At 43.3% G+C, this 13814-nt stretch overlaps 1 protein-coding gene across 5 annotated transcripts in view; it reads right to left on the bottom strand.

Annotated features, from left to right (window-relative positions):
- Nucleotides 1–13814, bottom strand: part of GAB1 (GRB2 associated binding protein 1) — a 1599067-nt gene that overhangs the window by 480861 nt on the left and 1104392 nt on the right. The window lies entirely within an intron of this gene.

The following is a 13814-nucleotide window of genomic DNA, read 5'->3' on the forward strand; positions in this document are numbered from 1 at the left end:
TGCAGTCCCCACATATGGGTGGATTCCCAAAGCCCAGGAAAAAGACAAAGGGGGAGGAAGGATCACAGACTAAGGGTTGGTAAGAAGGCCCTGCAAAACTACTGCAGAGGCAAAACCAGCCCTGGATTTAGAAAACAAGGGTAGACCAAGTAGCTGCTTCTAGAATGTCCACAGTAGGCACACCTCTCAGAAAGGCTGCAGAGGTAGAGGCTGCTCTAGTGGAATGGGTCCTAATACCCTGAGGGGGAACCTTCCCATGCTGCAGGTAACAAAAGTGAATACAATGAGCAATCCATTTGGAGATGGTTTGTTTTGAAATAGCGTTACCGAGAGCCACAGGAGCAAAACTAACCAACAACTGTTCAGATTTTCGAAAGGATTTAGTCCTAAATAAAATCTCAGCTGTCTATGCACATCAAGAGAGTGCAGAATCCTTTCCCCTTTATTCTGGGGATTGTTGAAAAATGTAGGCAGGTGAATAGACTGGTTAAGGGTTAAACTGGAAACTACCTTAGGCATAAAGGAGGGATTAGTTCTCAGAGAAACCCGATCTGAGTGAAAAACAATGAAAGGTTCTATTGCCATTAAGGCTTGCAGCTCAGATACCCTTCTAGCTGAAGTAATAGCTAAAAGGAAAGCAGTCTTCCAGGACAGAAACTTCAAATCTGCAGAGGCAGCTGGTTCAAAGGGAGGCAGAGTAAGTTTTTCCAGGAAAAAATTAAGATCTCAAGCAGGGGTCGGAGCTCTTCTGGGAGGTTTAGGATTACTAGCTCCCCTCAGGAACTGTTTCATCAAGGGGTGAGAAAAATTGGTTGCTCAAAAGAACAATGAGCAGAAATTGCTGAAACATGAATTTTGACTGAAGAAAAGGAAAGTCCACCATTAAGCAGTCCTGCTAGGTAATCAAGAATGAGGGAAAGAGAAGGATGAGAAGGAGTCTTCTCCTTCAGCCAGCATCCAAGAGCAAAATCTCTTCCATTTATCTGCATAGGATTTTCTGGTGCTAGGCCTCCTGGCCTCAAGAAGAACTTCAATCACCTGTTTGGAAAGATTTAAAGTATTAGCCAGGCAGTTAAATACACAGTTTGAAGATGAGGATGAAGGAACTTTCCCCCCCTCCCTGAACCAACAGATGTGGTACCAGGGGAAGATGCCAAGGCTGAGCCTGGGAAAGGCTGTGAACAAGAGGATACCAATGCTGGCTGGGCCAATCTGGTGCTATAAGAATAGCCTTTGGTTTTTCATCCCTTATCTTTAGCAGCACCCTGGGAAGAAGAGGCAGAGGAGGGAATGCATACACTGGGAGATGTGTCCATGGGAAGGACAACGTGTCCACCCTCCAAGCTTTGTGAAACTCCCTGGTGCAGAAGGTTGGAAGGAGATGATTGGTGTGAGAGGAGAAAAGATCCACTTATGGGATGCCCCAATGAAGAGTGATGCAATGGAAAATGTCCTTGTTCAGTTGCCACTCATGAGGATCCAGAACATGTCTGCACAAATGATCTGCCAAGGAGTTTAGCCTCCCTGGAAGATACTGGGCTATTAGATCTAAGCCCGTGGATGCTGCTATGGACCATTGTCTCATGCTTTGTCTGCTAAAGAGGTAAGAGTGAGTTCCCCCTTGCTTGCTGATGTACCACATGACTGTGGTATTGTCTGTCCTGATCAGCAGAGTCCCAGGCTAGAGTAGGTCCTTGAAAGCCAGCAAGGTCTGCTGCACTGCCTTCAATTCTTTTAAGTTTATGTGCAGATGAATCTGCTGGGTGCTCCAAGTCCTCTGTATGCCCCTGCCCTCCAGATGAGCCCCCCTTGGAACATCTGAGGTGTTTGTGGTGAGAGTCTGGCTGGCAGGCGGTGGGCGGAAAGGCAGACCCTTGTTCTGAGAACAGGCTGTCGCCCACCAGAGGAACTATATTTGTAGACAGGGAATCAGGGGAAGAATCAAGTCTAAGTCCTGTGTGTGTTGACACCAAAGATTCTTGAGGTACCATTGAAGTTTTCTCATATGCAACCTTGCATATGGGATCATCAAAATACATGAAGCCATGAACCCCAGTGCTTGCAGGAATTGCCTTGCAGAGAGCTGGGTCATGCTTGTCAAGTTCATGAAGTAAGCTGAAAGATCTTGCTTCTGTTGAGGGAGGAATACCATCTGGGTGGCTGTATTCAGACTCGCTCCCAGGAAAACAATCTCCCTTGTAGGAGCCAACTTTGACTTCTTTTCGTTGAGAGTGTAACCCAAAGAGTTGAGAATGTTCTTCATGAAATCCATATCCTTTTCTAGTTGTTCTGGGGAGTTTGCTTGAATGAGACAGTCGTCCAGGTAAGGAGAAATTTGAATTTTTCTCTGCCTGCAAAAAGCAATGGCTGGAGTCAGGCACTTCGTAAAAACTCTGGGAGCAGTAGATAAGCCAAAGGGCAATGCAGAGAATTGAAAGTGTTACTCTCCAGCCCTGAAGCAAAGGAACTGCCTGCAACTTTCCCTTACTGGGATGTGCAGATAAGCCTCCTTTACCAGCCATGAGTCCTTGTGCAGCATTGGTAGTAAGTGTTGAAGGGTGAGCATCGTGAATTTGGGAATCACCAGAAAAGTGTTTAGAACAGACAGATCCAAAATAGGGTGCCAGGTGCCCCCTTTCTTGGGTACCAGAAAAAGTCTTGAATAAAAACCTAGGCCTGCCTGATTTACAGGAACTGGCTCTATAGCCTCCATAGTCAGTAGAGAAGAAATGTGAGTTTCTACCTCTGCCCTGAGAGTTCTGGGTATGTCTGGGTACCCTTGCAAAACAGGGAAGGTGTGAAAGTAAAACTTGTAACCTTGGTTTAGTATACTGAGCACCCATTTGTCATCTGTGATGGCAGACCATACCTCTGTGAACCTGGCTAACCTTCCCCCCAAAGGAAACCCAGGGCCTGCAGAGGTAGGCAGAAGATGGCCGGAGTCATTGAGAATGTTTGCTTTGGGAAGCTGGCTTAGAACTCCCCGATTTAGCAGAAGTAGAATGCTACTGTTTAACCCTTTGAGGGGCAGAAGCCTGCCCTCTGGAAGATCTGAAACCCCTAGGCCTGGAGCAACCCTGCTTGCCAGGATCAGGAAAAGACCACTTCTTGGAAGGATAATGCCTACTAAACCGAGGAGGCTGAACCTGAAGGAAATCTTTTACAGCCTGCATAGATTTTGCCTTATCCTCCAACTTCTTCAGTACCTCCTCAGCCTTAGTACCAAAAAGATTGTCCTTCTGCAAAGGAACATCCAGCAATTTAGATTTAACAGGGTCAGAAAGAGGCTGCTCCCTGAGCCAAGCATGCCTTCTAATTACGGCACCAGTGGCTGCTGCTCTGCAGGATGCCTCCAAAGTGTCAAAACCACAATGAAGTGAATGCTTATTAACTAAAGTGGCAGAATTCAGTAAGTCTTGTAAGTCTTTGTTCTCCGTCATGGAAGGAAAATCTCCAAGTTTAGCCTCAATAGCCTCCAAAGTATGCTGCTGATACTTAAGCACATGGAAAAGACAATTCACGGATCTAATGGCAAGAGTTGCAGAGGTATACACTTTTTTACTCCACCTGTCCAATGCCCTAGACTCCTTATCAGAAAGTACAAGGTTTTTAGCAATAGCAGCCTTAACTCCCTTGGGGCCTTGAGAAATAATTTCTAGATCAGCAGTAGAGTTTTTAAAAAGGAATTGATGAGATTCAGGAAAGTACAGTTTTTGCACCTACCATAAATGTAGATGTTTGAGTGTTCACCCTGCTGCAGTCATCACACTTGGGTTATCCTGCCGTCAGGCGGTCCTGCAGTCGGCCCGAGTTCCAAAGTCTTGGTCCGGTGTCAATTGCTGTCGCTTCTTCCCTGACGTCAGTGCGCCAGGGGTATACAAGAGGCATCCAACGCCATTTTCTTCAGTTTTTCTTGCCCCAGATGTCAGGTGCCCCCAACAGGTAGGCTATATATATATATATATATATATATATATATATATATAGCTAGATAAAAATAAAACAATACCTTTAGGCACAAGCAAATACACCACAGAGGTTGTATAGGATAGAGTGGAATAGATAAGTTCAGCTAGTTCAGAGGGGATGGAGGGAGGGTAACCTGGACATCTACATTTATGGTAGGTACAAAACTGTACTATGTTCATCGTGCTACCCTGCTGCAGTCATCACACTTGGGTTGAATCCCAAAGCTAAGGATGGGAGGTGGAGTTAAACAGGGTTAGAAGAAGCTAGTAGGCCCTGCAAAACTGCAGTGGCAAAACCAGCTCTAGTCTTAGAATATAGAGGTAAGTGATAGTGTTTGGTAAAGGTGTGCACTGAAGTCCAAGTTGCAGCTTTCAGAATATCCTTGGTTGGCACTCCCCTGAGAAAGGCTGCTGATGTAGCTGTAGCCCTGGTGGAGTGGGACCTAATGTTAGCAGGTACCGGTTTCCCATGATGCATGTAGCAGAAACGTATGCAATGCCCTATCCATTTAGAAATGGTCTGTTTTGAGATGGCTTTTCCTTGTGATCCTGTAGCATAGACTACAAGGAGCTGGTCAGATTTTCTAAAAGCCTTAGTTTTAACCAAGTAGTAACGTAATTGCCTGTGAATGTCCAAGAGTGCAGGAGTATTTCTCCTTTGTTCTGGGGATTTGGGAAAAAGGTGGGCAAATGAATGGTTTGGTTTAGGGCCACACTGGATACCACCCTTTGGCATAAAGGAGGGGTTAGTTCATAGAGAGACTCTGTCTTGATGAAAAATGAGGAAAGGCTCCACTGCCATTAGTGCCTGTAGCTCCGAGACTCTTCTAGCTGAGGTTATTGCTAGTAGCAGGGCAGTTTTCCATGAAAGAAATTTTAAATCAGTTGAAAAAGCTGGTTCAAAGGGCGGTAGTGTAAGCTTTTCCAGAACAAAGTTGAGATCCCAAGTAGGTGTTGGTGCTCTCCTTGGCAGTCTTATGTTCTTAGCCCCTCTAAGGTACTGTCTTAGGAGTGGATGTGAGAATAAAGGAGGATCCGTGTTGTAATGAGCTGAAATTGCTGCGGCGTGGATCTTAATAGATGAAAAGGAAAGTCCTTTGTGCAACATCTCAGTTAAATATTGTAGAATTTGCTGAATGTTGGGATCAAGGGGATTTTGGCCTTTAGCCTGGTTCCAGGCACAAAATCTTTTCCATTTGTCAGAATAGGTTTTCCTGGTGCTGGGCCTCCTGGCCTCCAGAATGACATCCATAACAGCTTTGGATAGAGGTGTTGGCTGGTTGTTTAGGTAATTGCCATGCAGCCAGGTTTAAAGTCTTGAGCTGGCTGTGTAGAATCTGATTGTCTCGCTGGGTGAGCAGGTGAGGAATTTGTGGTAAAGTCCATGGTGGGCCGTGGGCCATGTTCCTTAGAATTGGATACCAATGCTGGCGTGGCCAGTCTGGTGCAATGAGTATCATTTGTGGCCTCTCTAATCTGACTTTCAGCAGTACCTTTGCTAGAAGAGGCAGTGGAGGAAAGGCATGCACTGTTAATGTTTTCCAACTGAATGAGAAGGCGTCCACTTTCCAAGCTTGTGGATGGAATGTCCTTGTGCAAATTTTTTGAAGTTGGTAGTTTTGGGGGCTTGCAAACAGATCTATGTCTGGGCATCCCCATTTTTGACTCAAAAACACACCCCATGAAGACAAAAGGTGTCTAGGGTGTAGCTGTTCTTTAAATGTTTAACAGCAACTTAACTAAGTCTGTGAATAAATGTTGACATCCCTGTTCTAACTGCGAATGACAAATCTGACGGACCCCAAAATCTGAAGTTGTTCTACTGTTAGTAGCTTATGTACAACAAAACAGTAAGGTTTAAGGCTCAGCAAAATGTGTGCAGTTTTTTCCATTTCTCACTCCATGACATCAAAAGGCAAAGATTAAGCACTTAGAAAATCAGAAAAGGTTGTCCTTAATATACAAATAAAGCAAAGTATATTCAGCTTGCAGGACAGCCAGTATTACGTGTATGAACATGGGGGCTATTTATATCTCCACAAGGTGCCTGCTTAAATTTACAGCAAACATGAGTACAAAAGCACTTGAAGAGAGAATATCTTGCTAAAAAATAAAATTTTAATACCAAGAGTACATGCAAACATGAGGTAAGAACTCCTTCAGCATTTCCCCACAATACTGTCAAGGATGCTAAAAAATGTTTTAGTGAATTGCTTGAAGCTGTTCTCGCAGACTAGGATTCGCAACACTGTTAGATGGACTGCAGGGGTTTAGCAGTGTTTTTGTAAATTTATGTCTAGTGTGACTTCATTCTTGGCATACAAAAAAACGTTCACTTCACCTTCCACCCACATGTCAATGCACCACCAAAGGACACAGATTAATATACTTTTCAATGTTAGACTGCTATGACATGACATTTTAGAAGGACTGACCTATAACATCACAAAACAATCCTTTCTGTTGAGCTATGAACATTTTCGATTTCACACACACAAAGATGCATTACAACATAAATGCTGCACTATGAAGAACCTATTATGAGGCTGACTTTTCTGCTTTTGTATTCTTCTTTACATGTTACACTTCATAGTACCCAACACCAGTGGGAGATTTCATAAAACACAAATAGCAACCTCTCTATGATTAACAAACATTACATTCTACTTTATCAGACAGTGGCCTGTGATTGCCCTACTGAGCAAAATAATACAGACACTAAATTATCTGTTATTTTAAATGTCAAATCTGCTTCAAACACTATGTACATACAGCGGATATAAAAAGTTTACACACCCCTGTTAAAATACCAGGTTTTTGTGATATAAAAACATGGGACCACGATAAATCATTTGAAAACTTTCCCCACCTTTAATGTGACCTATAACCTGTACAATTCAATTAAACAAATTTGTTAGGGGAAAAATAAAAAAAATGTACAATAAGCTGGTTGCATAAGTGTGCACACCCTTAAACTAATACTTTGTTGAAGCACCTTTGTTGAAGCACCTTATGATTTAATGACAGCAATCAGTCTTCTTGGTTATACACCAGCCATCAATTAAAGAGACTGATTAACCCCAAATAAAGATCATTTGTTCAGTAGGTTTTTCCTGACATTTACTCAGTTGCCTGCTACAGCAAAAGCCATGGTTCGCAGAGAGCTTACAAAGCATCAAAGGGATCTCATTGTTGAACGGTATCAGTCAGGAGAAGGGTGCAAAAAAATTTCCACAGCATTAGATACACCATGGAACACAATGAACAGTCAACAAAAAGTGGAGAAAATATGGGACAACAGTGATATTGCAAAGAACTGGACTGTCCCTCAAAAATTGATGAAAACTGGTCAGGGAGGCTGCCAAAAGACCTACAGCAACACCGAAGGATCTGCAGGAATTTCTGGCAAGTACTGGTTGTGTACTACATGTGACAACAATCTCCCGTATTCTCCACATGTCAGGGCTATGGAGTAGGTTGCAAGATGGAAGCCTTTTCTTTCACAGAAAAACATCCAGGCCTAGCTAAAATTTGCAAAACAATACATCAAGTCTCCCAAAAGCATGTGGGAAAATGCGTTATGGTCTGAAGAGACCAAGGTTGAACCTTTTGGCCACAATTCCATAAGGTGCGTTTGGTACAAAAACAACACTTCACATCAGAACACCATCCCCGCGGTGAAGCATGGTGGCGGCAGTATCATGCTTTGGGGTTGCTTATCTTCAGCTGGAACTGGGGCTTCAGTCAAGGTGGAGGGAATTATGAACAGTTCCAAATACCAGTCATTTTGGCCCAAAACCTTCAGGCATCTGCTAAAAAAGTTGAAGATGAAGAGGAAGTTCACCTTTCAACACAATGACCCCAAGCATACATCCAAATCAACAGAAGAATGACTTCACCAGAAGAAAATGAAAGTTTTGGAATGGCCCAGCCAGAGCCCAGACCTAAATTCAATAGAAAATTTGGGTTCCTATGAGTACAATGAAAACGCATTTTGTTGAATGCGTTTTCGTCGACACATTTAGAGCGAACAGGCAAAACAGCGAAGTGGCTGTTCAGCGAATTCTTTCCCTGGGAAAGAAGTTGCTTGACCGCTTTGTTGTTTTGCCGTGTTCTGAAGTGTAGTGTGGTCCCTTGTCCGGTATAGCTCCCGAGCATGATTGTGCAACAGTTACTGACCTTAGGGTTAGGGTGCGAGTTAAGGTAAGTGCATATGTATGAAAGTGTTTACTGCTTTATATTTTGTGTTAAATGTATGGTTGAGTTACGTGCGTATGTGTTTTCAGTTGTTTACTTTTGTTTTGGGGGGTAGAATTAGGGTTAAGGTAAGTGTATATGTGTTTGGAGTTGTTTTTGTAAATGTGCGACAGTTACTGACCTTAGGGTTAGGGAGCGGGTTAAGGTAAGTGCATATGGTTTAAAATGTTTACTGCTTTTTTTTTTTTGTTAAATGTAGGTTTGGGTTATTTACATATGAGTATTTAGTTGTTTACTGTTTTTTGGGGGGGTATAATTAGGATTGGGTATGTGTGTATGTGTTTTGAAGTGTGTAATGTGTTTTTTTTTTGCAGGGGTTGGAACAGGGATTTATTTCCCTAGGAAAGAAATCGCTGTTCTTTGGATTCGACATTTTCAGCTTTCGCTGAAAATGTGTCGATGCAATATCGTTCGCTGTTTTAAGCGTTCAATGTTGCAATATAGACCAGAAAATTTGTGGAGTGACCTGAAGACGGCTGTGAACAAGAGATGCCCTCGCAATCTGACAGATTTGGACCACTTTTGCAAGGAAGAGTTGGCAAATATTGCCAAGTCAAGATGTGCCATGCTGACAGACTCCTACCCAAGGAGACTGAATGGTGTAATTAAACAAAAGGTGTTTCAACAAAGTATTAGTTTAGGGCTGTGAACACTTATGCAACCAGGTTATTGTACGTTTTTTATTTTTTATATTTTTTCCCCTAACAGATTTGTTTGTTTTTCAACTAAATTGCACAGGTTATAGGTCATATTAAAGGTGGGAATAGTTTTGAAATGTTTTATTGCAGTCTCTTTTTTTATATCGCAAAAACCTGACATTTTAACAGGGGTGTGTAAACTTTTTATATGGGTCCACGACAGAAGAATGAAATGCTGGATCACCGATGACCACATCGCCGACAGCAGACATCCCCGACAATGGTAAGTCAAGGTATTATGGAACGGAACATATTTCCATTCCCGTAATACACACAAAAAACACAATAAAATGTGTACAGCAGGGGGGCAAGCCCCCCCTACTTAAATATACCAACTCCGAGATCGCACTACAGTGAAGGAATGGGACTAACTCCCATTCTGCACTACTCACCGTTGTCAGAGATGTCTGCTGTCGTCGGCGATCTGGCATTTTGTTCTTCTGTCATGGACCCTTTTATATCCACTGTACTTAATTTTTAATTATGAAAGACAGCACAGAAAACATACTTTCTCATTCTGTTTTCTAGATTTTGGAATCATAAACCAAGCAGTACAGCCAAGTTATCTAAAGACAAAGTGTTAGTAATAAAATGTGACTAACCCAGCTAAAGACAAAAAAAAAAAAACAGTGCTTGTGACGTTTAGTGGACTAGGGCAAAAACAGTGCAACACAATGATGAAACTTCATAAGTTTCATCATAATTTACTTCTGCAATCATTATCTTGTGATAAACACATTAAGAAGCAATGTACAATGCTGAGATCCTACAGCAGCTCTATTCAATACCACTCATCCAATACACATGACTAAATTAGAGTAATGTTTCTGTTCAATGAATTTCACTTTCTGTCTGGCGTGGAAGCAGACCTTAGGCCACAATGAGAGGCTACCACAAATCTGAAAGCTGAAAAAACATTCCTCTGGATAGACACACAAGTTACTAGAAACAGAACACCTTGAAGAAAAAACATTTCCAGTCCACAATTTTTCAAAATAGACTTCTGTTCTTCTCAAATTTTTGGCCTTGACAAAGGAGAATATCTAAAGGACTAATGAACAGTTCAGACAGCACAGCTGTACAAAATCTTACCAAAATACTATATTTTTGAGTATGTCACTGATGCAGTAGTACTGACTTCTAGGACTTCTGCCTTTGAAGGGTAATGTCTAGCCTAACTTCCAGAGCTTGGTACCCTTTCTCCCTTCATGCTGGACAGGCACCTGCTCCTAAGGGATGTTAACATGCTCACTGCATAATGTTGGCATCTTCCACAGGACATCAGCAGGACAGCCATCCTACTCATTCCTAAGCAATGTCCTAGGGAAATGTTTGGGACCCTATCCAACTTGAAACCTCTGAGGAAGGGCTCTTGACAAGGGCTTTGATAATCAAGAGTTCTTCAAGTGCATTCAGACTTCAGCAGGTCTGAGGCCCTGGGAAAGGAAGAGACAGAAGGGATAAATGCACAGGAAAAAGGTACCCCACATCATCACCAGGATGTTCCCTTAAAAAGGAAGATAGGATGTTTGAAGAGAAACTCATAGTACAACAATTATCGACTCAAATGTCTACTACTGTGGTAAATAAACTGTCACTACACTCTTCGTATAGATTACCGCTGCAGTAATATTGACTACTGGAATGATTCCCCAAGTTCACAAAAATGAGAGATAGTAAGAGCGACTAAAATGGGTTGTAAAATCTCTGCAGAATAGCAGTATCAAAACTCAGCCCTTTCTATGTAATCAATCTCTAGCCTGTGTTTAGAAAACATATTGCAAGAAGACCATTTGGCAGCCCCTGAACTGGCCTGTACACATACAGCCCTAAGGAAGATTGCAGTAGTTGCTCCCCTCTGGTGCTTGGATCCTCACATGCTCTTCCAGATTTTTACCACTGTAGGAGTAGCAGGAAAATTATCAGTTGACCCATCATACGGAGACTGGACACTGGTGTTCCTCTTTCTTGGCTGCAAAGAAAAAAGTGATCTGAAGTTCTGATACCACCTAATGGCTCTGTTTAAAAAACATGTCAGAATCCAGCAATTCTGGGATGTCCACTCCTAAGTCTCACCTTTGTTTTGGGAGGTTACTAATCAAAGGAGGCAGCTGTACAGCCTGACTGATGGAAAACTCCGTCACCATGTTTAGAACCAAGGAAAGGCTGGTTCTAAAACTAACTTAAGGCTCTGAACTATCAACGTACTCCTTCCTGTAGCCCAGGATATGAGTTTTGATTCCTTCCACTTCCATAAGCCTACTGTGCAACACTGGTTCATAGGTTCGTACTAGGCTATCTGCCCTAGGGCATTTATAAGCCTAGCCAGAGTGTATGTGGCTTACACCACCCCTTAGGATGACAATACTACGCCCTTTTAGGGTTTAGTTTACTATGCCCTCTGTCAGTGACACAGAGATGACCCCCGGGGTAAACCTACGATCTCCCATCCACTCGTCGAGATTTCTCTTGAATAGAGTCAGTGAGGGGCTCTGCCTAACATGGACTGGGATTCTGTTCCAGAGTGTAGGGAGCCTCTGGGTTATGAATCTGTCCCTCCAGCATGTTCTATTTATTTCTGTGTTGAGGTTTAAGTCACTTGTTCTCGTGGCTCTGATGGATTTGGATTTTCTGAGGTGGAGCATGTCCATTAATTCAGGATTGGACATGGCCTTGTACGTTAGGCACAGATCACCTCTGAGTAGGCGGTATGCGACTGAATAGAGCTGGAGTTTTACAGTCGGGCAGCATATGACATATGTTTAAGACCCTTTATCCTCTTGGTGAGGAACTTTTGGGGTCTTTCCAACTGCTGCAGGTGTCGGGTGAGATACATCCCAAACGGGGCATTGTACTCAATCATTGGCCTGATAAGAGAAGAGTACAGGGGCACAATGACCTCTCTTGATCTAGATGTGAAACCCTTCATGATAAGGTGGGCAATATAGAAGGTCTTCCTAACCACTTTGGCAATGTGAGTGTCAAATGAGAGGTTACTGTCAACCTGGGTCCCTAGGTCCCTGATTACCTCTTCCGTACTTAATGGATTACCACCTATGCGGTAATTTGTCGGTACCTTGTTTTTCCCAAAGGGTATGGCTATACATTTTTTGGCGTTCAGCTTAAGGCCATGGCTCTGGCACCAATTATCCATTTCTATGAGGCTTCTATGAAGGATGTTTGTGTCCGCTGGAGTATCAATTATGGAGCCCAGTTTGCAGTCATCTGCAAACTTTGTCAGCCACAATCCTCCTATGTTTGCCTGTACCTCAGAAAAATAAATGCCGAACAAGAGGGGTCCCAGGACTGAGCCCTGTGGGACACCGCTTGTGACTGGCTTAGAGTCTGACATAGCTCCAGCAACTCTGACCCTGTGGGTTCTGTCCTTGAGCCAGTTTGCAACCCATCTTGTGACATATGGGTTTACATTTAAGCTGGTGAGTTTGTCTATGATACCCGAGTGGGGTATTGTGTCAAAGGCTTTTGCAAGGTCAAGGTAGGCTGTGTGAACTGCCTTACCCTCATCAATGGCCTTAGTGACTGTTTCAAAAAGTCGACCAAGTTCAAAAGGCAGGATCTGCCCTTGACAAAGCCAAATTGGGTAGGATCCAATGTCTGTAGGTCCCCAATGTCTTTGTTTATGAGTTCCATAATGATCCTCTCCATAGCTTTGCAGACCAGGCTCATCAAGCTTATGGGGCGGTAATTTTCAGGGTCCGTAGAAGCACCGCCTTTGTGAAGTGGGACCACTGTTGCCGTGCGCCACTCTTTGGGTGCATATCCTGTAGTAAGGCTAAGATTAAACAGCAGCCTTATGTGTGGGTTTAGTTCCTCTTGGAGTTCATGTAGCACACAGCCCGGGACACCATCCGGTCCCATTGATGCTGTTTTTAGCTTTAGAGAGGGCGGCTCTCACCTGGGCATCTGAGATGTTAGGGAGGCTACACTCTGCTGGGATAGTTATTTCTCCTTTTGGGAGAAATTTGCACTGAACCTGTCTGCCAGAATGCTGGCAATGTCAGTGGGTTCAGTGTATTTTGTGTCATTTTGGACTAACTCTGAGCATATCTGGGAGTTTCCACCCAGGTTTCTAACATAGCTAAAGAAGGCCTTGTGATTGTCTTTTGTGTCTTCTGCGATTTTTCTCTCAAAGTTGGCCTTGGATGATTTTATGAGTGATCGTAGTTTTTTGCTAGTACTGATCAGAGATGCCTTCCCTTTTAGGGATTTTGCTCTGTCATGTAGTAGCTTCCTCCTCCTGTTGTAAAGTTTGTTTATGGCTGGGGTCCACCAGACCGGGCGCCTGCCTTTGGGGGAATGGGTCTTGGTTTTATTTGGGATTGCATGATCCATGCATTCTTGAAGGTGCCCATAGAAGGCATTTGCAAAGGATTCAGCAGTGTGGGCTGTGGTTTCCACTGGCCCAGGGGCCTTGAAAGATACCACTTCAGTCTTAAGAAGTGTGAAGTTTGCTTTTGAGAAGTTCTTCACTGTGGAATTTTGTGCAGGGGGTGGGGGTGGGATGTGGATTTCCAGTGAGATTAATTTATGGTCTGATCTTACCAAGGAGGGATGTACTTCCGGTGTGGAGCATTTTGTCCCCATGTTTGTGATGATCAGGTCTAGTATATTGTCTCCTCTTGTGGGAATGGTGACTAATTGTTCCATTGCATTTGAGTTTATGAATTCTAGGAACCTTTGGGCTAGGGTGTTGGGGCTTGAGTAATGTTCCCAGTCTATGTTTGGGTAGTTGAAGTCTCCCAAAATGATGGTATTTGGAGAGATATTCATACTCTCCAGTGTCTTCAGGAAGGCTGTGTGGGGTTCCTGAGTTTGAGAGGGTGGTCTGTAGCATGCTACAAACTGTAAGGCAGTTTTGCCTATGGTTAGC

This window comes from Protopterus annectens, chromosome 2.part1 (genome assembly GCF_019279795.1).
Source record: "Protopterus annectens isolate FY-2018-M chromosome 2.part1, PAN1.0, whole genome shotgun sequence".
In the NCBI taxonomy this organism is placed as follows: Eukaryota; Metazoa; Chordata; order Ceratodontiformes; family Protopteridae; genus Protopterus; species Protopterus annectens.